General features: G+C 36.8%; 1 long non-coding RNA gene across 1 annotated transcript in view; it reads right to left on the reverse strand.

Moving 5' to 3' along the window:
- Window positions 1-6,718: 6,718 nt before the first annotated feature.
- LOC101131932 (uncharacterized) overlaps window positions 6,719-23,266 on the reverse strand; it is a 46,391-nt gene continuing 29,843 nt past the window's right edge. Inside the window, exons 3-4 of the long non-coding RNA XR_176634.5 lie at window positions 15,746-16,070; window positions 6,719-13,517 (exon numbers count right to left, since the gene is read on the reverse strand). This is a non-coding gene — a long non-coding RNA (uncharacterized lncRNA). The remainder of the gene's footprint in view (window positions 13,518-15,745; window positions 16,071-23,266) is intronic.

Consider the following 23,266-nt stretch of genomic DNA (forward strand, 5'->3'; position numbering starts at 1 on the left):
TCAAAGATCTGCTATTCAATGTTCCTAGCACCTGGTTTGGGGATTTCTTTGTGCTGCCGCCTTGCCTATTATCCATTTGTATATTCTCATGTTCTCCCTTTCTACCTACTTGGACTCTTCACAGCAGCAAGGTCTGTGATTGTGATTCCCTGCTGTCTTGCCAGCACCTGCCTGTTCCCCAAGCAATGATTATTTTCAGATCATAGTCATAAAATTCTTGCTCATCTCTCCGCAGTTAACTCTTCCATACCTGTTTGATATATCACATATATTCTGTAATTCTCTTCATAAAAAATTTATGTAACTTTACATCATAAAACCTTGACTTAAGAAGAAAGTGACAAACCACCTTGAAATTATTGATTGGTCCCACTGCTAAAGAGTTGCAATGCTAAAAATATCTAGTAGCAAATGCAAGTACATGGCTACATGATTTTTAAATTTAGAAGTATTATGAGTAGCAACCAGAATACAATATAAAAAAGGACATGAATCGGAAGGTGTTAAGGCTAAAGCACTAAACGTGATCAAGTCCAGTGGTTTTCAGTCTCAGATCAATAAATGTCACAACAGTGATCATGAGCTAATTTCAATTTTTTTTGAAGAATGGAAATATTTACTTACAGTGAAGATGTCAGACTAACTAAAATGTCAGGATATTTGCTTTGCATGAAATTTTATCAAATCTGTTTTATCACATACTGTAATTGTAATACAATAATACAGTGCTAGTTATCTATTTGTGATCAGAAGTTTTAACTAGTTATACATGATAGCTGGTTTATACTTGTTAACATAATCATATGTCAGGAGATCTCAGAACCCAAACTGCATATATCTGGTATAGAAATGATCCTGAAACGAAAAAGAGCAGAAGTTAATTATCAGTAGCAGTCAGCCGTTCTAACATATGTCGGCATTTGAACTTCATTTCTCGGATCCCTTATTATTATAGCCAATAAGCCATAATTAACAAGCCTTTAAAATCTGAACCAACATTAAAATGAAGAAACATTGATGGCACAGATAAAATTAATATATTGTTTCATGATGAATGTAGTACGTTAAGATGATTAAAAAATTTTAAACATGGGCTCAATGAGAGAAAATTAATAGAAGGTATTGCTGGCGATGAATTGGTTGAAAAACCTTATCTAGTTTAATATATTTCTTTCATTCACAGGGGAACTGGTATTTTCATAGAGGAGTAGTAAATTGCTTAGATTTATGCAAGTAAGTGGCAGAGCTAGAAACCAGCTCTCACTCAAGGTATCTACCTCTCAACCATGTTATATCTTCTTTGACAACATAGAAATATGGTGTGTGCAGCCACATTCTAAATGTTCTGACTTTCTAACTCATATATATCCAGCTGCCTGCTTCATTTGAAATTCACACAGGATCTCAAACTTAATAGACTTGAAACTTAACTCAGCCCCCAAGCTTACTTCTTGCCCATTTTCCTCAAGTCACTAAATAAGCATTCCCTAGATTCTCAAGACAGAAATTTGACGGTTCAGAATGATTTATTCCCCTGCTTTAATACTAATATTCAGTCACTGACAAGTCCTAACATTTCTTCCCCCAAAACATATTTTGATTCCATCTGCTTCTCTCCATCTTCGCTCCCACCACAATAACTCAGGTAACTAACAGCTCCTGTCTAGGAGACCACCATAGCATCCTACCTGGTTTCCATTCTTCTCCCTTCCCACCTCTACCACCCATCTATTTTCCTTACAGTAGAGTGGTCTTTAAAATATGAACCTGGGAATACAACTTCCTTGCTTAAAAATCTTTTAGTATCATCTTTTTACACCTTGGTTTCTTGTGCACTACTGACACTTTAGACCAGCTAATTCTTTGCTGTTGGGGGTGGCTATCCTGTGCATTAGAAGATACTTAGCATCGCTGGTTTCTCATCACCAGATGCCAGTAGCATCCCCACATAAACAGTGGTGAAAATAAAAAATGTCTCAGGCCTGAACAAATGTCCCATGCAGGGCAAAATCACCCCTGGTTGAGGACCACAGGTTTTCTCATATGACAAATTTAAACTTTCACATTTAAAGTCCTTTTAACTGCTACTGACTACAAACCTCTAAGGAAGATCTCAAAAAATACTAGCTGAAGTCCAGTCAAATGACTGAATTGGCCAATAAAGAGAAAACTGTCTATCTATAGACTAAAAAAATATGTCAACAAGAGTTATTGGCAAATTCAACATGACTCAATCTAAAGCTGTGGTTAAGGACAAAGGAGGTAAAAGTCGTCAATGCCCCATTAACAAGGCAAGCAGAAGAACAGCTCTCAGTGTACATCTCATTAGGAAGAAACAGAGAGACCTTTCTCAGGATGACCTTCAATCTTCTCGTGCTAAGTCCTTTAAATGTTTCTCAAAGTTTCCTCAGACACCCTTCTCATTATACTCATGCCCTAGGTTGCCTCGTCTACTTCAATACTCTCAATAACTATCTAGTGCTGATTAATCTCAATTTCGTATTTTCAGCTCAGATCTCTTCCCTGAACTGAAAGTATATGGCTACACTTTCCAGCTGGGCACCCCACTTGTAGATCTCATAGATGCCTCAGATCCACATATCTAGGACAACACTCAAGCCAGAGGCATTTTCAAATTTAAGTCATAATAGCTAAAAAATTGGGGTGGAGCTGTGCTAAGATCATAGTGGTAACCATGCAGGAGGAGATAAGTGAGATTTTGTAAACCCACTGTCCATGAACATCAGAGTATATTCATGACCTGCCTTCATAATTTCATGGGTTCATAATGCATGGGTGATTGGCCTGATAATAAAGACCAGATATGAAATGGACAAGAATCATGTTTAGAAACGTTGAAGTTATCCTTGAGTGAAAAGCTTTCCATTTCATTTGTTTAAAGAAAAAAAATCAGGAAATGGACCTTAAAAAATTATACATAAAAACAAATGGTACATTTTAACATATTTGTTATCAAACACATCATATTCCCACTTATGGCTCCAGGTAGTTAATAACTTTGCATGTAGTGATGCCAAGTCCCATTCAAGTCCCATTCAAGTCAGACCACCCATTCTCACCCAAAGACAGTGTAGTCTTAGACCTCTGCTCTGACAATATGTATTTCTTGCCAAGTGGGCCCTGTATTCACATCCTAGTATATCTTGGCCTTGGCACCTGGACTGGTGGGAGCTATAATGAGAAGCAGTGTGTCCTGACATTAATATACCCTGAAGCAGTCTGTTCCAAATGAGGCAGCTCTGCAAGGCCCAGTGACCATCACAGAAAGTGCTGACACAGGATTTTCTTTAAAATTGGCCCAAGCAGTAATATAAGTCATTCCCAGAGGAGTTGGCTGTGTGGTTTACATTGGCTTCCATAGCATTCCTGTGATACCCAGGTTCTATTTCATCAGCAGTGGAGCTGTGGTGGCAAAATTCTAACAGATTGTCTTCTGAAAAAAAGCCTCTATTTTACTGCTTAAGAGAAATGCTTTGAAAAATTACAACGCATTTTTCACCAATCTCCTTCAAGTTCTATATTTTCACAACTGAGTACAAGTAATGCATAGCCAATATTAAATGCTTATGATGCCTTTTGTTGTTTCAGAATGCTACAAAGCTGTGCTGTAAACAGTTTGGAAACTATTATTGCGACTACTGCCTTATGTTAGGCAGAGAAGTTAAATGACTTGACAAGTTTACCCAGCCAGGTAGTAGAAGAGCTAGAATTAGCTGTCTATCTTCTGCCTTCCAGTTCCTCTGATATTTTTAGTAGACTTTGCATATGGAATATTTAGTGTGACGGAATGTCCAGGTAGACGTATCCAGGACTGGACTTTGGAAAGGAGGGAGGGTTTAGAGTTACCCAATCGAGATTTACATTGAGTGAAGAGTGGAATCCACGTTGGCAGGTCAGATTGCCAAAGAGAAAGATAAGAGTTATGAGGAATAGTAATCATATCATAATTCCAAATATACAACAAATAATGATTGAGCCACTGAAAAAAATTAATTCAGATAACATAAGCTGAGGTGAAGCCATACAGCATTTTAGAGTATAAAAGTGATTCTATCAATTTCATATTTACTCAGCTCATTCAATCACCATCTATGTGGTGTCTACTAGCACCAAGTTATGTGCTAAGGACATAAAGATGAATAGAAACTTTTGATGTCAAGATAATCACCACCCACTGGGAAAGCAAATAAACAATAAATTATTAGGCCATAATAAAACTATATTTAAAGTGTTATAAGAGCACAGAAGATAGTACTCACCTCTGCCTAAGGTAAAGTTCTCATAAGCACAGGATTCCAAAGTAGAACAAAGCTGACAAAATTTTTAATGCAGCATGTAGCAGTAATTTGGTGAGCACCTCATCAAATGTTGTACAACAGATTAATTATTCCGAGCGGGCCGGAATAATTCTCTTAAAGTGGCATAACAGTAGCATTAATGTCCTTCCTTTTTTCACTTCTTCACATTGTTTCGCTCTGCCTCTGTACAAAAATGAAATTAGGGTCACCATGCCTTTGAAATATAGCCTCTGCTCTCACTAATGCTAGAGCTGTCAAAATGAGGAATAAGAACTATCACTCCCATGTCTGATTCCTAAATAACGATATTTTCTTTAAGACAGGAAAAAAACAGTTACACGTATTCATAATCCATAGACTAAAATACTATAAAGCTATATCAAATAAATAAAAAGATGTGTTTGAAGTTTCATCTAACATCTAGTCAACTGGCTTTTGTGAAGAGTATCTGGTTATCACCCTTCCTTCTAGCTACACCGTACTTTATGCTACTATTTCCTTTTGGCTCTGTATCCAGGAAGAATACAGAGACCAGAAACAATAGGGTTCAATAAGAGGAGGAGTATAAACTAAGGGTCCACAGTGCAATGTTTGGAAATGTACTCTTGCCCTCTAGAACTTTAACATGAACCCTATCTCCATTCCATTTGTGCTCCTCTCTAAGTGCCTTCTCACCCTTAATGTCAGCAATACTCAAACAACCCTGAAAAGCTGGTATTATTAGACTCACTTGTAGATATATAAACTAAGGCCTAATCTAATGTTAGACAGCAAATTAGTAAAAAAACCAGGTCTGAAAGTCAGGAGTTTCTTTCTTACTAGCTCAGAAATCTGTCCTCTATATCAGCAGTTGGCAAACTTTGGCTATAGAAAGCCAGGTGAAAAATATTTTAGGCTTTGTGGGCCAAACCATCTCTGTCTAGGACTGACAGATTTAGCAAAGACAAATGCAACACACCTAGTTACATTTGAACTTCAATAAGCAACAAATTTTTTTTTAGTGTACATCCCATGCAATATTTTTGTTTAGCCGAAATTCAAATTTAACTAGATTTCTTGTATTCTCTCCGGCAACCCTATCTCTGTCACAATCACTCAACTCTGCCATTGTACACAAAAGCAGCCACAGACAATACATAAATGAGCAAGTTTGACTGTATGCAAATAAAATGTTATTGACAAAAACAGACAGCAGGGCTTATTTGGCTGGTGGGGGGTCATGGTTTGCTAACATCTACTCCACATCATTGGCTTTGTCTTTACTAAGAGTTGACTTGCATAAAGGAATAAAACATCAAACTTACGTTATCATTGTATTTGATTTATAGATCATTTAACAAGTTTAAACTTTCAATGCCATATCTTTCACTGAGGGTACAACTCACTCAATTTATAATTATAATGGTAAAACACTTCAGAGTTCCTTGAGTGTCCTCATTTTGCACATTCTAAAATTGACACTCAGAGGGGTGGGAAGACTTACTCAAGGTCACACACAACTTAGTTGCAAAAAAAAGTCCACTGTTTGGAGATAGCCAGTCACTTAAGTGTTAAATAATATTACTGTCACTGGATACTGCTTAGGTGATGGGTGTACCAAAGTCTCAGAAATCACCATTAAATAACTCATTCATGTAACCAAACACCACCTGTTCCCCCAAAACCTACGGAAATTAAAAAAAGAAAGAAAAAAAACCCACTGAGATCTCTGTGACTATAATATGTTGCCTAGGCTTTATAGAACCATTATTCCCCATCCCCCAAAATTTCAAGCATAAAAAATAGGCACGTAGAAAAATTAGGAGGTACGTTGTTCAGTTTCCTCCTCTCCAAAGTCAATTTTGGGTGTGCTGCCCTTCTACTCAGTGTCCTCATGGCCTCTGCCCCCACTGCCTCTACTGTGAACTCCCACTCCCAGGGAGGATGCTTCACAGTGGTGCATAGGAGGTGTTGGAGTCCAAATATGGATAAAGTGTCCAATCACAAAATATTTTTTCAGCTAAGATCACAACTAAGGAGTCATTCTTTTGAGAAATTAAATTGGAATTTAACCTATTTCATCACTGTAAGAGCACATCAAACACAGAAGGCTGATTAAAGAATCAGAACATAAACAGCATCAGCTAGAGAAAATAGGTGTAATAAACAGCCACTATTCCACTATTTGGGGGAGCAACAATAAAGACTGCTCATAGACAGACTTTTCAAGGAAGTTTGTAGAAATAGGTTCCAAGATTTCTGGAAATAGTAATAGTGCCCCGAAACAACAAAGTCACTTCCCAGGACAAGCGTGTGTCAACAGCAGTGTGGGACACACAAAAGAAGACCAGAGGAATCTGGGGAAAGACCAATGAGAAGCAGAATAAAAGCAACTCTCACAGGTAATAGCAAGTCGTGAGTTTATTAACAAGGAGAAATTTGAGATTTTTATACAGAGACGCTGTTGTAAACCACAGTTAGTGCTATATCTGTATACCTGAGTTCTCTCAAGAGTAATGCATATGTGTATATGTTAATATATTCTCATTTAAGACATGTTAAGCCATTCTCAGCTAACCCTTTCGATGCCTTCAGATGTCCCAAGTTAAAAGAGCTCATCCCGCGGCTGCTTTATAGAAAGGTGAACTGTGTGGATCCTACGTAACAATTACCGCCAAAATTATTGCTGCTCAGAAATGACAAAATCAGCAGTACCTTTACAAAATTTACAAACTTGATTAAACATACAGAACTATATCTTTTCTTCAATGTATTTGATATTATAAACAACATGGCACTATAAATATGCTTAATATATTTTATGGATTAGAAGTGTCATTTTGCATTTGATTTTAATTTCCCCTTTTTCTTCCTGTGCAATAGCCTCATTTCATTTTGTCTTCCCAGCATCTAAGCACTCTTCATATTCAGAGAGAATTCCAAGATGGATGGCAGGCACCTTCCACTGCTGATGCCAAAGGGGAACTAATATTATCTCCCCAACCCTTTAAAGGGGCGATTTCAGCCCACCCAAACAGATACTCCCAAGATTTTTAGTGTTAAGAATGAGATGCAAAGGTGCATGACCTGTCTTCCAGTGAATTCCACAGAGATGAGAGCCCAGTGCTGTGGAGCAAGTATGGGCAATAGACTCCAATGGTAAGCTGAAGAGAGTCCAGCAACAGCGGTGTCAACAAAAGAGATTCTAACATACAGTATTCTATCTCAAGTTTTTGTCTTCTGTGGTTCAGGTCCAGCTTGGATTCTCCAAACTCCTCATTGATTCTTTAAGCCACCCTAAATCCTTCAATTAATATCTGATTCTGCTTAATCAGGTATAGATAGATCCCATTTTTGTAACCCTAAACCTCAACTGTTAAGCCTGAGATCAAATAGTGGTGAGCAACATATAGCTTTAAGAAAAAAAAAAAAAGCTTCAAGTAATTAGTATGCGCACACACACACACACTTATGACAGATGATTATTACCAAATATTTCACCATTATAGTACTAACAGAATTGAGGTCAAAAAGAGCAGTTAATGCCTGATTCAAGGGTAGAACTCATAGTAGGAATGGCCACACTTTTGACAGGTAAATCCTCCCCTCAGATTTGCCACTCATTATTGAAACTATAATCCTTCTAGCAATTAATAAGAATTTGTTAATGTTTAACACTGTGTTAGGTACTCCATAAGATATGTATGACTGCAAAACAACTTGTAATCCAAATGGGAAAACAAGAAAAACACAAACCAAGTAATGATAAGTTGTAAAATAAGATGACCTATGCTCAAGTTTTAATACAGACTATAGCATTCAAAGAAGAGTTGTTTGAGAAGTCTTCATGGGGAAAGTGAGTCTAAGCTAGACTTTACGAAGATGTGTAGGCTTTAGGAAGGTGGAGAAAAAAGCAGAGATTAAGTTAAGAATCTACGGCAGGATTAGAAGGGGATCAGTAACAAAGGCATTATTTTCATTCTCTTTCGGTTGAACATCACTTCTGCCTCTTGTCCTGGCCCTTACAAGTGAGAGATGGCCATATGAAACATGAGAAAGGAGGTGGCATGCTTTCCTGGCTCTCTCCTCTCCTTTCAATCTCATACCCTGCCCTACTCATGTGTCTTCATGCCTACTTCTACCCAAGTCTTTCCCTCTAGGGGAGTGCCATACCATCTGTTTTTCTTTTTCCTTTTGCTTTTTTCCCCCCAGAAAATCTGTATGAATATATTGTTAGTCAGTTGTCACATCAGACTTCAATGATCTGGCTCCTGCCCTTCTTTCTAAACTTGAGAGAGTTCTGTGACAGACATAAATCCTCATTGCATCTATTGGGCAGGTTTATATCTGGACCATTCATTTGTGGTGATGTTGTCTGAGGAAACCTACCTTTATGTAAGGGTCTGTTATACAAGTTTCCACCTTTTGTGGATCCAGTATTGGCTTTCTATGACCCTTGTAGCCTTTTATAACTCAAGCTCTAGGTTATAAAAGTCTGGCTGATGGCCCAGGGGAAATGCCAGTTTTAGATTTTGCCAACTATCTCTGTTCGAGTTCATTCATTTCTTACAGTCTCAACTATATATATTTTGAACTTTTTTTTTGTAGTTTTAAATGTTCTATACTGAAATAATTTCTCAGTACATCTATAGCCATTTGGACAGGGGAAAGGCATATCTAAATACTTCCCTTTTTATTCTTTTTAATGTGTTTTCACTTTAAAGTATTTCAAACATAGAAAAATATACATGGAAAATATAACAGATCTGTGTGCCCAATGTTCAGATTTACTGGGTATAAATATTTTGTCACAATTACTTCAGACTTTTTATACACACACAAATACATACTCCGCTCTCTCCTTCCTTCAGTCCTAGAGGTAACCATCATCTTGGGGTTAGTGTGTATAATTCCATGCTTGTTTTGGTGCCTTACCTAACGTATATGCAATATATAATATTGCTGAGGTATCAAGTTTAAAACTTAATATATTGTGAGCACACAACTGATATTTTCAATCAATAGTATATTTTTGAGATTTGTCCAATTCAACACATGTAGATCTAGTACAGTCATTTAAATTGCTCTACTGCATTTTATTATATAACTAAATCATAATGTATGTATTTCTTTATGGATAGATATGGAGGCCAATCATACTATTATGAATGGCATTGCAATGAACATCCTCGTTCAACTCTTCTAGTGGACATGTCTGAGCCAGGCTCAGAGACACCTATATATATGAGGGGAATTTCCAGATGTGATGTGGAGTGTACATCTTGAACTTTACTAACAATTGCCAGATTGCACTCCTCAGTAGTTCTTGATCATTACACTCCTGTCCACAATGTGTAAGAGTTCCACTTTGCCGTACTTTTCACCTATACATAGAGTCATCAGATGTTTGGGTTTTTTCCAATTCCATAAGTATAAAATAAATCTCATTGCTTTAATTTGCTTTTATGTTTACTAGTGAGGTCACTCTTCAAATGTTAATTGGCTATTTCAGTTTATTCCTCTGTGAACTGCCCGTCTTGGGGATTTTTTTATTTTTCACTCGAGTTGACTATGTTTTCTACAATGACTTTAAAGTTTCTTTTCACATTCTGAAAACCAACTCTTAGTTATATGCTCCGCACATGTATTCTCTCATCTGAGGCTTGCATTTTGGCTTTGCAGTATCTGTTTACTTTTGACGTCTCCTCTCATTTGGAAGTTTATAAAAATAGTCAAATTTATCAGTGTTTTCTTTTAGTTTGTTGTGACATCTTTAAAAAATCTATCCCTGTTCTGGTATCATCCAGAGATGCTTCAATATTTCTTCTAAAGTTTCACAGTTTGTGTTTCACACTTAGGTCTTTAAACCATCTGAAATTTGTTTTTGTGTGTGAGATGAGATGGAGACCTAAGGGTATCCTTTTCCATCGCTTTGGATAACTATTTCAGCACTCTTGATTGAATAGACCTTTTCTCCTCTGAAATTTAATGTCCTCCATTATATACCAAGTTTCCACATATATGTGGGAATGTTTCTATAAGTGCTTCTGGGTTTTTTTTTGTTTGTTTGTTTGTTTGTTTTTTTGATTGGTTAGCTTGTTTGGTTATTTGTTCATTAGATCTTTTTTTCCCCTTTCCTGCACTAATACCATACAAGTTTCTTTAATGATGAAAGCACTATAAGAAGTCAATATAAGGCCCCACTTGTATTTTCTAATTTGTCTGTGCTATTCTCAGACTTTATACATTTCCCGTTTCCACGTTTCTGCATGTGCTCTTCCTTCTGCTTAGAATCCCTTTTCTATCATTCTCCATAATTCCAAATTTGACTCATTCTCTCAGGACAAAGGCCAGCTTCTCCAAAAAGCCTCCCCTGATTGACCTTAAGTTGAAATGAGTCCTCTCTTTTCTAAACTACCCTGTAACTTAATTTGTATTTTGCTTTCACTTTTTTGTTTTCCAACTCTAGTATATAGCTCTTGGAGAGCAAGATTCATGTTTAACTAATCATCAATTCCTTGAAATTGCTACAGTGCCTCTATACAAAAGCTACTCTATAAATATTGATTTATGCTTCAATACTAAAAGTTTTCTGTAATTAAATTTTTATCATATAGTAATGCAGGAAAATCGTCAGGGTACTTTAACATTTGTAAACCCTTTTCTATTTGCATGTAGTGGGCATTTTTGCCTAACTCACCTTTCATTTCCTTTTTCTCCTTTTTAACTATATTTGGTTCAAGTATGTAACTAACCCCTAAACAGCTTGTGATGCCAAGGAAGCTGGCTCCATTCGCAGCTTCAAGAGAGAGACCTCAAATATTCCAAACAAACCAATGCACAGCTTTCTCTGATAACTGCTACTGGTCTAGGAGTGGGCATAAGACCAAGTTGACTCAATCAGACAGAACAGAAAGACTGTAATTTCATAGTGGAGAATGGTTTATCATAGTTTCATTCTCTCTTCCTCTCTCCCCCCTATACACTGCACGTGAACAATGAAACATATAGCAATAGCAATAGTTATCTATTGCTGTATAACAAATCAGCCCAAAACTCAGCGGGCTGAAAAGAGCAATTATTTATCATCTCTTAGAGTGTCTGTGAGTCAAGAATTCAGCAGAGCATAGGAGGGATGCCTTGCCTCTTCTCTACAATATCTGAGACCTCAACTGGGAGACTCCAAGGCTGGGAGTTGGACTCAGTAGAAAGCTTATTCACTCTGGTGGTTGATGCTGGCTATCAACTAAAACTTACTGAAGCTGTTGGTTTGAACACCTACATGTAGCCTCTCCACGCAGCCTGGGTTTTCCCACACCCATCTGGTGGTTTTCCCCAGGTGGCTGGGTTCCAAAGGCCAGCATCCCCCCAAAAAGTCATCTTACATCATTGATGAGACAGGCCAAAAACCAAGTGGACTCAGAAAAGCAGAACAGAATGATGGTGTTAACCTGGTCTTGATCACACAGTTAACCTGTGAATCAACCAACATTAATGGCTAACCGTACTGCTGCACTTTCTATATGGGACAATACATTTAAAATAATTTGAGTTGGACTTTCTATTACCTGTGTTCAAAACCATCTTAATTAATGTACTGCATTTCGACTATCAATAACAGGCTAATAGAATAAACTGTTAGGAATGGGGGACCATAAATCATACCACCACATATTCTTCTGCAAGAAAGCAGCTGCATCCTGCATTCAAACGTCTGAGGGCTATTGATTCTGTATATGCCATCTCGTCTTTTTTTCGTCTTATTTTTAGTGATGTATACCTATACAGCACAGTTAAATTTCCACTGCAATAAGCAAAAATGCTAGTTAAAATTCTTATGATGCTATCAGGAGCTTCATATCCAGAAACAATTAAGTCCTATTGTGCCCTGAAGCCTGGTAACTTTGCAATTTTGTTGATGATATTCCTTCTGGATACTGAATCTATGCATTATTCAGTTAAACTGATTAGAGAAAAAGCACTACATTGTCCCTATTTTGATTATCTATACTACTATTTTAATTTTCAATCCAGGTCATTATTAAGTAGCTAGAAACAAATTGTAATGCTGAGAATTTGTATCATTATTTGCAGTGTTCATGTATTTTCAAGGATGCAGAATTTGTTCAATCTGGTTTCATCCTAAAATTTTATATATCTAGCTTTAGAACTAAGTAATAATTTGGGGGGGGGGGGAATGAGGTGTTTTCTATAAGTTGAAATGAGCACAGAGCTAAAATATTAATATTTTTGTTACATGATGCTCATATACATTTGAAATGGCTTTTCTTTTTAAAAGGCAATTTGTAGATGATTGGGACATTATATTCACAGATGATGCCACTCGATCCTTTTTTTAGTTTTTCAAGTTGTTTTACTGGAGACCTGTGAATCAGCATGCAGTGTATTGAAGATTATTCAAATTCAGAAACCAAATCTCTTGAGTTTAAAGAAACAAATGACAAAGCAAGCTGAAAATTCTTAAAATGACTCAAAGTGTCAGGATGAAAATCTTTTTCCTTCTCTCCATTTTTTGTTATATCATAATAATTAATAACATGTTGTATTTTCCCTTTTTAAAACAGAGAAAATACACAATGGCAAATAATCAGGCTTATCTCTAATGAGCAACCAAATACAAAAACATAAGAAGCCAAATCAATCCCCTGGAAGAAGATGGAGCAGGAAAACTATCAAGAAACACCTTCAATTTCTTAGGACTAAATATAAGTGAACCGTAGGTGAAATGCCATTGAAATGCTCTGAATAAACCTGCAAAATGAACTGTACAACTAATCTCATCTGGGAAATATGAAACCTAGTGGTCCCAGTCATCTAGACATTGGGGTGTATGATTCAAAAATAAATAAAAAGAAATGAGTAGATAATAAACATCCTTGAAATAAAAAAGAATGGAGTTTCAAAAGAAGCGGTTACAGAAGAAAAATGTTTTTTGGCAGCATATTCTTCACAAAACAATCCAGAAAGAACAAAAGCTCCAATTATGAATTGAGGTTTGTTTTTTCTGCAGCAGCCTTTTTTCTCTCTTCAAAGCAGACCCTCCACCCGCACTTGTGTGGCTGTTGCTGAAGATGTTTTTATTGCATAGCGCAATAAATAGTTATATAATATGTTTATTTTTCCATTTCAGTGACTTCTCTCCTCTTTTTTTCTTGAAAATGTCTTTAAGTCATTTTGCTCTCCTTCTTTCTTTTTTCTCTGGAAAGAAAAAATATAACCAGAAAAAAAAACATAAACATCCTGAATACAGTGTTTAATGCCTGGTAGAAATAAGGCAGAAGAAAACAAAATATGTGACTGAAAAGTTAGACAACCTGACTGAGGGAATGCTAGTCTACTGAGCAATGCTATGAAGGAAAATAAAAAAAAATAGCAGCCTTTGTGTTGATTGTTAAGAAAAGAGCTCCCAAAATAATAACTATGAATTTCTGGATAGTTTTTAGAGTTGTCATCTGTTCTTTCTCTACTGATTGACATATCCACAAGCAGAATCTTTTGTTTTATTATTCTTTGTTTTCTCTCATATATTTTTCATGATGAACAGTTAAATAGCAAAAGAAAGGAGAAACAAAAGGTCTGTCACTAACAACATGGTATTTTATACTGTAAAATCATTTTGAATTAGACTTAACAGCAAATCGTTAGGCTGACAAATTGTACTCATCTTAGGTACCTACCTTCTTCCCACTCTGTCACAGCCAGGGCCCCTTTTCTCCCACACATATATTTTATCTTCTGTTCTTTCTTGCCTGCAGGTCTTGGCTTATTCTATAGCCCAATCCAGAATGCTACTTCTCAAACCCCTGTTGAGATCTACCCTACAATGTTCCTTCGAATCTCAAATCTAAGCTTCTCTGCCTTAAGCAGGCTTCACCTACTAATTCTACTTCATAATGTAGATTCCTTTTCTTCTAAACAATATTATGTCTATGGCATACTAGACACAGTATCTGGACTAAAAAAATAGCTTTTATTCTTATAACTTTGAATTTCTTCAGATGTTACTTTGGCAACTTTACTATCCGTCCTAGAATATCATAAAGGTCACCTTCAAGTTAAATTCAAATTTCTCCTTATTTTTTACAGTTCTTATCACTCTCTCCTAAGTAACACTTAATGAATTGAGTTATATATTTAGAGCTTCTTATAAATTTATTAAATCAATTCTATCAAGAAGATAGCCAAATAGTCAATTTATGTCCCAGTTCTATACTATTATAGGATATGTAACAATTACAAAAATGTGTCCAGTTGTGTTCACAGCTAAAGACTACATGAAACAGAAGAAAGAAGTGAAATCAAATTTTCGAAGGATTTCTACCTACCCTACATCTCTGCAGTTGAATCAGTTGGATGTTTATTGCAGCTGCCTTCCTGTAGTGAATGATCTTTATAATTTGATTTTCCATCTAAATGAAAGAGCATCTCTACCTTCCATTGAATACAATTGTTTGCTTAAAGATCTAATGATTTCAGAAATAGATAGCTTTCATTCCTTTAATTCTCTTTGAATCTCAAAACCTTAAATAAGTTTTCTAAACTTGATTGTATAGTAGACAAGGTTATTTGGGGACAAATTAAGAAACATAGTCAGAGGCCCTTGTCTCTTTAAAATGCTTATAAAATATCTCCCTCCCAAACTCTCTTTTCCTGGAGAAAGGTGAACAGCCTTTTGACTGGCTTCTTATTATTTTGATGTTGATAAAGAAACCATACCTTCCCAGGCATAACAAAACAGGTCTGACAAATTTCTAGACTCATCAGCAAATGGCAAGGATGATAAATGAGATTAGAGTTGTCTGTGAAGCTGTTCTATCTTGGGTGTCTTGCTCTAAGTTTGGAAATGGTGTGGTTCGTTTATTAACAAAGTGATTACTAGAAGCCTGAAATATGAATCTACCCTGTTAGACCTTCACCTAGGGTGAGAATTGTGTCTTCTTATACATTCATTCCCATCCATCTGCTCTGTTCTCTCAGTTCGTATCTTGACAGATGGCTGTAACTTACATTACAGATAACTTTTCATCAGATACCATCTAAGCTCCCATCTTACGCTCAACATATTTTTAAGTTAATGCTCTTCCCTTAGATAATCTACATAAATAAACTAGTGTTTTCTCTTTCTCTTTCTTTCTCTCCTGCCCCCATTTCCTCCACACATACAATCTGATTTATACAAATAACTTCCTACTTATCTATAATTTCTATATCTATACCTATATCAAATATATTTACTCATAAAACATTTCCACAGAATTCTGAGCTCAAATTATTTCAAATAGCTGTGGATAATCAGGAGCAGACTCCAATAAATTGAGGCATGTCCCAAAATTTCTCTCTATCAAATTCCTGAAAAATCTCTAAAGTAAAGCATAAATATAGTCCTACAGAAGTAATCTGACAGCACATTTTAACCTTCTACTTACCATTTACAACCCATGCAGGAGAACACTGCAGTATTCCTCTCTGATGGTCTGATTTCATAGAATCACAGAATCTTAGCACTTAGGAGAGACTCTGAGTATACTCCACCTTTCCCATATAAGAAAAAGACTATAATTCAAGTCAAATGACTTCTCAGGGTCAAAGAGCTGGTTAGTAACAGATTTTGGACTAGAACTCAAATCTTCTCACTTCAGCCCAATGCTCTTTCTACTATTTTGTTAAGTCGACAATATTCCAATCAAATAAGGAGTTAACTAAAACAAATTCAATTCTGCTTATGAATTCCTCTGAAACACAGCGTCATCCCTGGGAAAGAAAAAAAAATACATAGATATAAATAAACCCTAGTCACAATTGCCAAAAATGCACATAATGTAAGACATTGCCAAGGCTATTCATCCATGTTGAAAATATACAAACACACACACACCATAACAATCCCCCTCAAATCAAGTATCCTATCTTTAGAAAGAAGAGTGAGACAATTCTTCAGAAACTGCCAGGGCTCTGAAGTAGCTTGAGGTCATATATAACCCTGAAAACAAGGACTTGAACAAATGCCATGAGGTGATACCATCATAAATATCTTAGAGAAAAAGGGGTTGACATTTAGCACCTGGAAAAAGGCAAGGAGAACACGTAAGAATGACATGTGGTCTGTTAAAACAACACTCTCCCAATGCCTTACTCTTAAAACAGAGTCAAATTAAACCCAGTGTGTCTACCTTGTCTTCTGTTCCCCTGCTCATATCCTAGGATATAGAAATTTGCTCTCCACGGCCCTAGTAGGGGAGAAATCCTCTTCAGTGCTCTTTTGAAAAGAACCAAAGCATCACCCTCCTCATCAAGTGCTCAGGATCTTCCTGAAAACTTAGTCCCCTCATTTCTCTCATCAGAGAATCGGTCGAGTGGTGATATGGAAGAACTGATTTGTGCCATTTCCTCTCATATCTGATAGCATGAAACTAGAATCTAATAGAATCCAAGAGTGTCTGGCCTCGTGTGATCTGGGGAAATATAAAATGTCTTCAAGTCACTTTTGAAGAAAAAGGAGGCTAAACCAGTTTATCTTTGAGATCTAAAGTCAATCCTTCCTTTTCCCCTGCTTCCCTCCCTCCTGCCCTCCTTCCATCCTTTCCTCCAAACTTTTCCTTCTTCCCTCCCCCACCTCCTCTTCCTTCCCTCCTGTCTTTCTTCTTTTCCCTCTCCTTTCTTCCTTTTATTTTTATCCCCTTTGGATTACAGGAAGCTCAATTTATAATTATGAATGGGCTACTTTATAAATATTCTCTTCAAAGAACAATATAGTTAACAGAGAATGATTAACTTGAACACCAGAAATATCAGGTTCAGAATGGAAAAATGAATAAGATTTTACACAAACATAACTAGAGAGGACATTTTCTCATAGAAACTCATTCATAATGCCCCTACGACACCTCCTATACCCTCTCTGCCTTGCTCAGCTTCCCCTTCCAGCGGGGTCCCCTGGAGAAAAGTATTTTCTACTTTTGTGAACCAAACACCTCTTACACACAGCCATTAAGTGATACATTTCAGTAGTTTCTTCTAACTGCAGAGCAAAATATAGACATGGGAGTATTAAGACAAGTGTTCCTCCTCTTAAAAAAAAAATTGTACTCAAAGGAGCAAAGATGCATAAATAACAGTCTTACTGGTTGTGAGATCAGCATTGTAAAAGAAGGCCATGCAAAGGACTGCAGAACCACAGAGGAAGGAGAGGGGCTTTTGTGTGACAGATTTTGTGGGACATTCTAGAAGACAAGGGAAGACTTACAAACCCAAGGGACTAAAGTCTCTAATGACATAATTTATTCACTTGCAGGTGACAGGGACATAATTTTCAATGTGTGTTTGGTAGGGAGGGGTAGTCTTTCAAAATCTCTCAAATTCTTCTACATTAACATTTAACCTCCATGCCCACCCAGAAGACCAGCCTTAAATTCCACACCCAGAGGGGAATGCAGGTAGGATGCAGGGCCTGGCTCAGAGACACAAGTTTTAGCTTCAGACAGACAGATTTGAATGCCATCTTCTTCCGTCACTTGTTGCATAGGTAGACAAGTTGTTTAACATTTTGATCCTCAGCTTTCTAATTTGTAAAATGGGAAGGGACCAACTCATCTGGGTTTTTCGTTTGTTTGTTTTATAAGGTGTCAGAGATCTAGAACATAGCACACATTTACCAAATCACAGCAGGATTCACTAGATCACAGCAATTATTATAGTAATTCATAAGAATATTTGTTTTACACAAAACCGAGGCATATCTGAAGCATAACAATGAAGAAATAAAATCGTTTTCCACATATGGCTGGTAGAAATTCTGTGTATTTTCCAATGGCCAGAAAATATCCAGGCCTCCAGTGCTCTCTCTCTCTCCCTCTTTTTCTCTCACATATGCACACAATGCATCTTTTATGTTGAACCAGGTTCCCATTTCTCCATCTACAGAACTTGTAGCAGCCAGCAGGAATATCAAACTGCAAGAATAGTGTGTCTAAGAAGCAAGGCAGCTACCTTCTCTGGCATCTATGCCATTCTTAGAACATGATGTTCCTCAGACCGATTTATGAACCATCATCAAGGCAACCCAATTTTCTGACATCAACTCCTTAGAGATCCAAAATTTAAAAAAAAAAAATCTGTCATCTTCTTCTCTTGGCTCACTTAGAAGTCTCCTTCTGTGAATTCTAACCCCACTGCATTGCAGTATGAGAAAAGGGGGAAAAAATACATCAGTAGGAGACCCAAATAAACAGTTTTTAGCTAGCATATTTTTTCATACTATACTGTATAGATGAGCATTTTGAGTATTTTTGCCCTGACATTTCATTTTGTGGAGTAAGCAACATCTGAAAAATGTTTATGTATAAGAAAGCCTCTTTTTCATCTCCTGGAAAACCAAGTGAAGAATTTTAACCTATCCCATTTTATTTCAGTAGAAGCATTGAGGTAGAAAAGAAAAAGCCCTAGAGTGGAAACAAGAGCCCCTCCTACCATTCATAACTATGTGACCTTGAGACGTTCTCTCTGAGCTGCGGTTAGATTTATAAGACCTGCCATCCCTATCCCCTTCCTGAGAAAAACTGCCTACCCATGACTACATTTGTACCCTGTGACCTCAGCCTTACACTAAGCCACAGTGAAATTGATCAAGAATATGTTTCTTTAAAAAAAATATGGCAACCCATCCATAGGTCAGACTTAGATCTTTGGCCTAGTGGGAAAAGATAACCTGAGCCAATCAAATTCCATTCTTCAGAATTCAGCTCTGGGAAACACGGAGTTAAGGCAGCTGGCACTAGCAGCAGAACTTACAAAGGACATCAAGATGGTCATGTGGCAGACAGAAGTCCAAGAGAACACAGAAATGTAACGATAGCTGTGAACTCAATTGTGAGCTGTCCTGGTGTTATGTCCCAGGTTCTCTGGGCCTCTTGCCCTTCCAGAAAAAAGATCAAAGGATGAGGCTGAAAGGTGAGGTTTCATTTAGCGTGATGGAAAGCATAGAAAGCTCTCTTAAGAGAATCAAACACCTGAGGAAGGAGCCCATGCAAACTTCATAGACTGAATACAATTTTAGCATTGCTATGATTACTCAGAACCATTTGCAGAGCTGAAATCGTTTTTCATGTATATAACACTATTATGAGTGTCCTTACTAGCTCTTTTCTGGCTGAATTATTCTTACTGCTTTAATGTTCCCTCTCAAATCTGTTTCCAATTCTGATTATTGTTATTCTCCAAGTTCAACGCCAGACCTTGGAATCTCATCAAAGTCAGCCTAACATTTTGCTTCATGTTATGCTTTTCAATGATAAATTGAGAGAATGGATAAAGAAATGTCAGGTCTCTAATGTCTCTAATATCACATAATACTACAACTTAAGGCCAGGCGAGGTGGCTCACACCTGTAATCCCAGCACTTTGGGAGGCCGAGGCGGGCGGATCACTTGAGGTCGGGAGTTCAAGACCAGCCTGACCAACATGGAGAAAACCTGTCTCTACTAAAAATACAAAATTAGCCAGGCATGGTGGCGCATGCCTGTAATCCCAGCTACTCAGGAGGCTAAGGCAGGAGAATTGCTTGAACCCGGGAGGCAGAGGTTGTGGTGAGCCGAGATCGTGCCATTGTACTCCAGCCTGGGCAACAAGAGTGCAACTTCGTCTCAAAAAATAAATAAAACATTTAAAAAATACTTCAACTGAAGATATGCTAATCAGCAATGTGATAACTGGGAGGGAACAAAGAAAACAGAAGAAAAAATATATATGTATTTCATTTGGGGCAGTGCTCATGTAAATAGTATTGTTTTTAATTTCAAATGTCACTTGTTAATTGCTGGTGTATAGAAAAGTGATTAAATTTTGTATATGAACTTTGTATCTGTTTTTGTCTCATATAGTTTGATACTCTGTTGTTAGCCACATACACATTAAGTATTGTTACTACATCTTCTTGGAGAATAGATCTGTTTATCATCATGTAATGTCTCTTTTTATTCCTGATAATTTCCTTGCTTTGAAGCCTGCTCTGCTCTGTCTGAAATTAATATAGCGACTCCTGCTTTCTTCTGGTTAGTGTTAGCAGGGTATATTTTTCTCCACCATTTGCTTGTAATCTTTATATGTCTTTATATGTCTTTATATTTATATGTCTTTATATTTATATGGATTTCTTTTAGACAAAATATTCTTGTCTTGTTTTTTATTCACTTTAACAATCTGTCTTTTTACTGATACATTTAGATCATTCATGCTCAAAATGACTATTGACATAGTTGGATTAATATGTCCCATATTTCTTACTGTTTCCTATTGGTTGCTCTTATTCTTTGTTCCTATTGTTTTTCATTCTATTTCTGTCTTATGTAGTTTTAATTGGGCATTTAATGTGAGTCCATTTTCTCTCCTTTCTTAGAGTATCAATTACATCTCTTTTTTTTAGAGCAACCACTAAAAACAGGAGTTAAGAAGTACACATTTACTACTAATCAAAATCTACTTTTATTTAACTCTATACCACTTTACAGGTAGTAGCATTACCTTATAATAACAAAATAATTCTAATTCCTCCTTCCTATTTTTGTATCATTGCTCTCACTCATTTTGCTTATATATAAACATATGTACACATATAGGATGTATACATAAAAATACACAATTGATTACATTGTTGCTATTACTTTGATCTGTGAGACCGCTTAAATTAGGGAAAATAATAAGGTAAGTTTTTATTTTACCTTCACTTATTCCTTCTTCAATGCTCTTTATGAAAATCTGTGTTTCTAACCAATATTATTTTTCTTCTCTCTAAAAAATTTCTTTTAACGTTTCTGACAAGGTAAGTTTACTGAAAACAAACTTCCTCAATTTTTGTCTGAGAAAGTCTTTATTGCTTCTTCACTTTGAAGGATAATTTTAGAGAGTATAGAGTTCTAGATTGGTGGTTTTCTTTCTCTCAACACTTTAAACGTTTCACTTCACTCTCTTGTTTGTATGGTTTCTGAGAAGTCAAACATGATCCTTATGTTTTCTCCTCTATAGGTAAGATTTTTTTTCCCTTTAGCTTCTTTCAGGATTTTTTTAAAATCTTTGGTTTTCTGAAGTTTGAATATCATATGCTTACATATAATTTGTTTTTATTTTTGTTTTCATTTGTCCTGCTTGGTGTTTTCTAGCCTTCCTGGATTTGTGGTTTGGTGTCTTACATCAATTTGGAGAAATTCCTCATCATTATTATTTCAAATATTTCTTCCCTTCCTTTCTCTCTCTGTTCTCCTTCTGGTGTTCCCATTACATGCATTTACACCTTTTGTAGTTGTCCCATAGTCCTTGGATACACTGTTCTGTTTTGTTTGTTTGTTTTCTTAGTCTTTTTTCTCTTTTTCATTGTAGGGGGTTTCTACTGAGATATCCTTAAGCTTAGAGGTTCTCTCCTCAGCTGTGTCCAGTTTACCAATAAGCCCATCAAAGACATTCTTTATTTCTGTTATGATGTTTTTGATCTCTAGCATTTATTTTTTGTTCTTTCTTAGGATGATCATCTCTCGTGGGGGGCGCCTCTGCCCGGCCACCCCTTCTGGGAAGTGAGGAGCCCCTCTGCCCGGCCACCACCCCATCTGGGAGGTGTACCCAACAGCTCATTGAGAACGGGCCATGACGACGATGGTGGTTTTGTGGAATAGAAAAGGGGGAAAGGTGGGGAAAAGATAGAGAAATCAGATTGTTGCTGTGTCTGTGTAGAAAGAAGTAGACATGGGAAACTTCATTTTGTTCTGTACTAAGAAAAATTCTTCTGCCTTGGGATGCTGTTGATCTATGACCTTACCCCCAACTCTGTGCTCTCTGAAACATGTGCTGTGTCCACTCAGGGTTAAATGGATTAAGGGCGGTGCAAGATGTGCTTTGTTAAACAGATGCTTGAAGGCAGCATGCTCATTAAGAGTCATCACCACTCCCTAATCTCAAGTACCCAGGGACACAAACACTGCAGGGTCCTCTGCCTAGGAAAACCAGAGACCTTTGTTCACTTGTTTATCTGCTGACCTTCCCTCCACTATCGTCCTATGACCCTGCCAAATCCCCCTCTGCGAGAAACACCCAAGAATGATCAATAAAAAATAAAATTTAAAAAAAAAGAAGAAAAGAAATTTTAAAATCCCATGCAATATAGAAAAGAAAAAATAAATCATCTGAAATTCCAAAAACAAAACAAAACAAAAAAAAAGGATGATCATCTCTCTGGTCACATTGCCCATCTGTCCTTGTATGGTGTCTACTTTATCCATCCAAGCTCTTAGCATATTATTCATAGTTATCTTAAATTCCTGGTCTAATAATTCCAACATCCCTGCCATGACTGGTTCTTACTCTGTCTCTTATTTGTGTTTTTTGCCTTTTAGTTACCTTTGTCATCTTTGATAGCTGGACATGATGTCATGGATAAAAGAAATTGCCGTAAATTGCCCTTTAGCAATGTGGTGGTAAAGTATAGTCTTTCACTGAGCCTCTGTCTCTAGACTGTTAACTTCACAAGTGTTTCTCAGTCCCTGCTCTCTGCCTCCAAGATGTCTCATTGCAGCATCCTCCTGAAGGGTTGAATGCTGTGTCATCACACAGTAGAAGGTAGAAGAGTGAAAGAGCTGAACACTGTGAAGCCTCTTTTATAAGGGCTTAATCCCATTAAAAGAAGGAGCCCACATGGCCTAATCACCATTTAAAGGCCCCACCTCTTAGTATTATCACACTGGCCATTAAGTTTTGACATCTGAATTTTCAAGGAGACACATTCAAATTATAACAGGGTCTTCGATTAATGACAGATATTTGCTTATTCTAGCCAGCTCAAGTATATGGAGAAAAATGATGTGTAAGCTGAGGGTAAGCATTCAGATTGCTGCATAATTGCACCTGTACACCCTAAAGAAGCAGAACTCCTGTTTGTAGGTGGGTCCACAGAAAGATGAAAGTCCTTT

The sequence above is a fragment of the Gorilla gorilla genome, chromosome 19 (genome assembly GCF_029281585.2).
Source record: "Gorilla gorilla gorilla isolate KB3781 chromosome 19, NHGRI_mGorGor1-v2.1_pri, whole genome shotgun sequence".
Taxonomy (NCBI): Eukaryota; Metazoa; Chordata; class Mammalia; order Primates; family Hominidae; genus Gorilla; species Gorilla gorilla.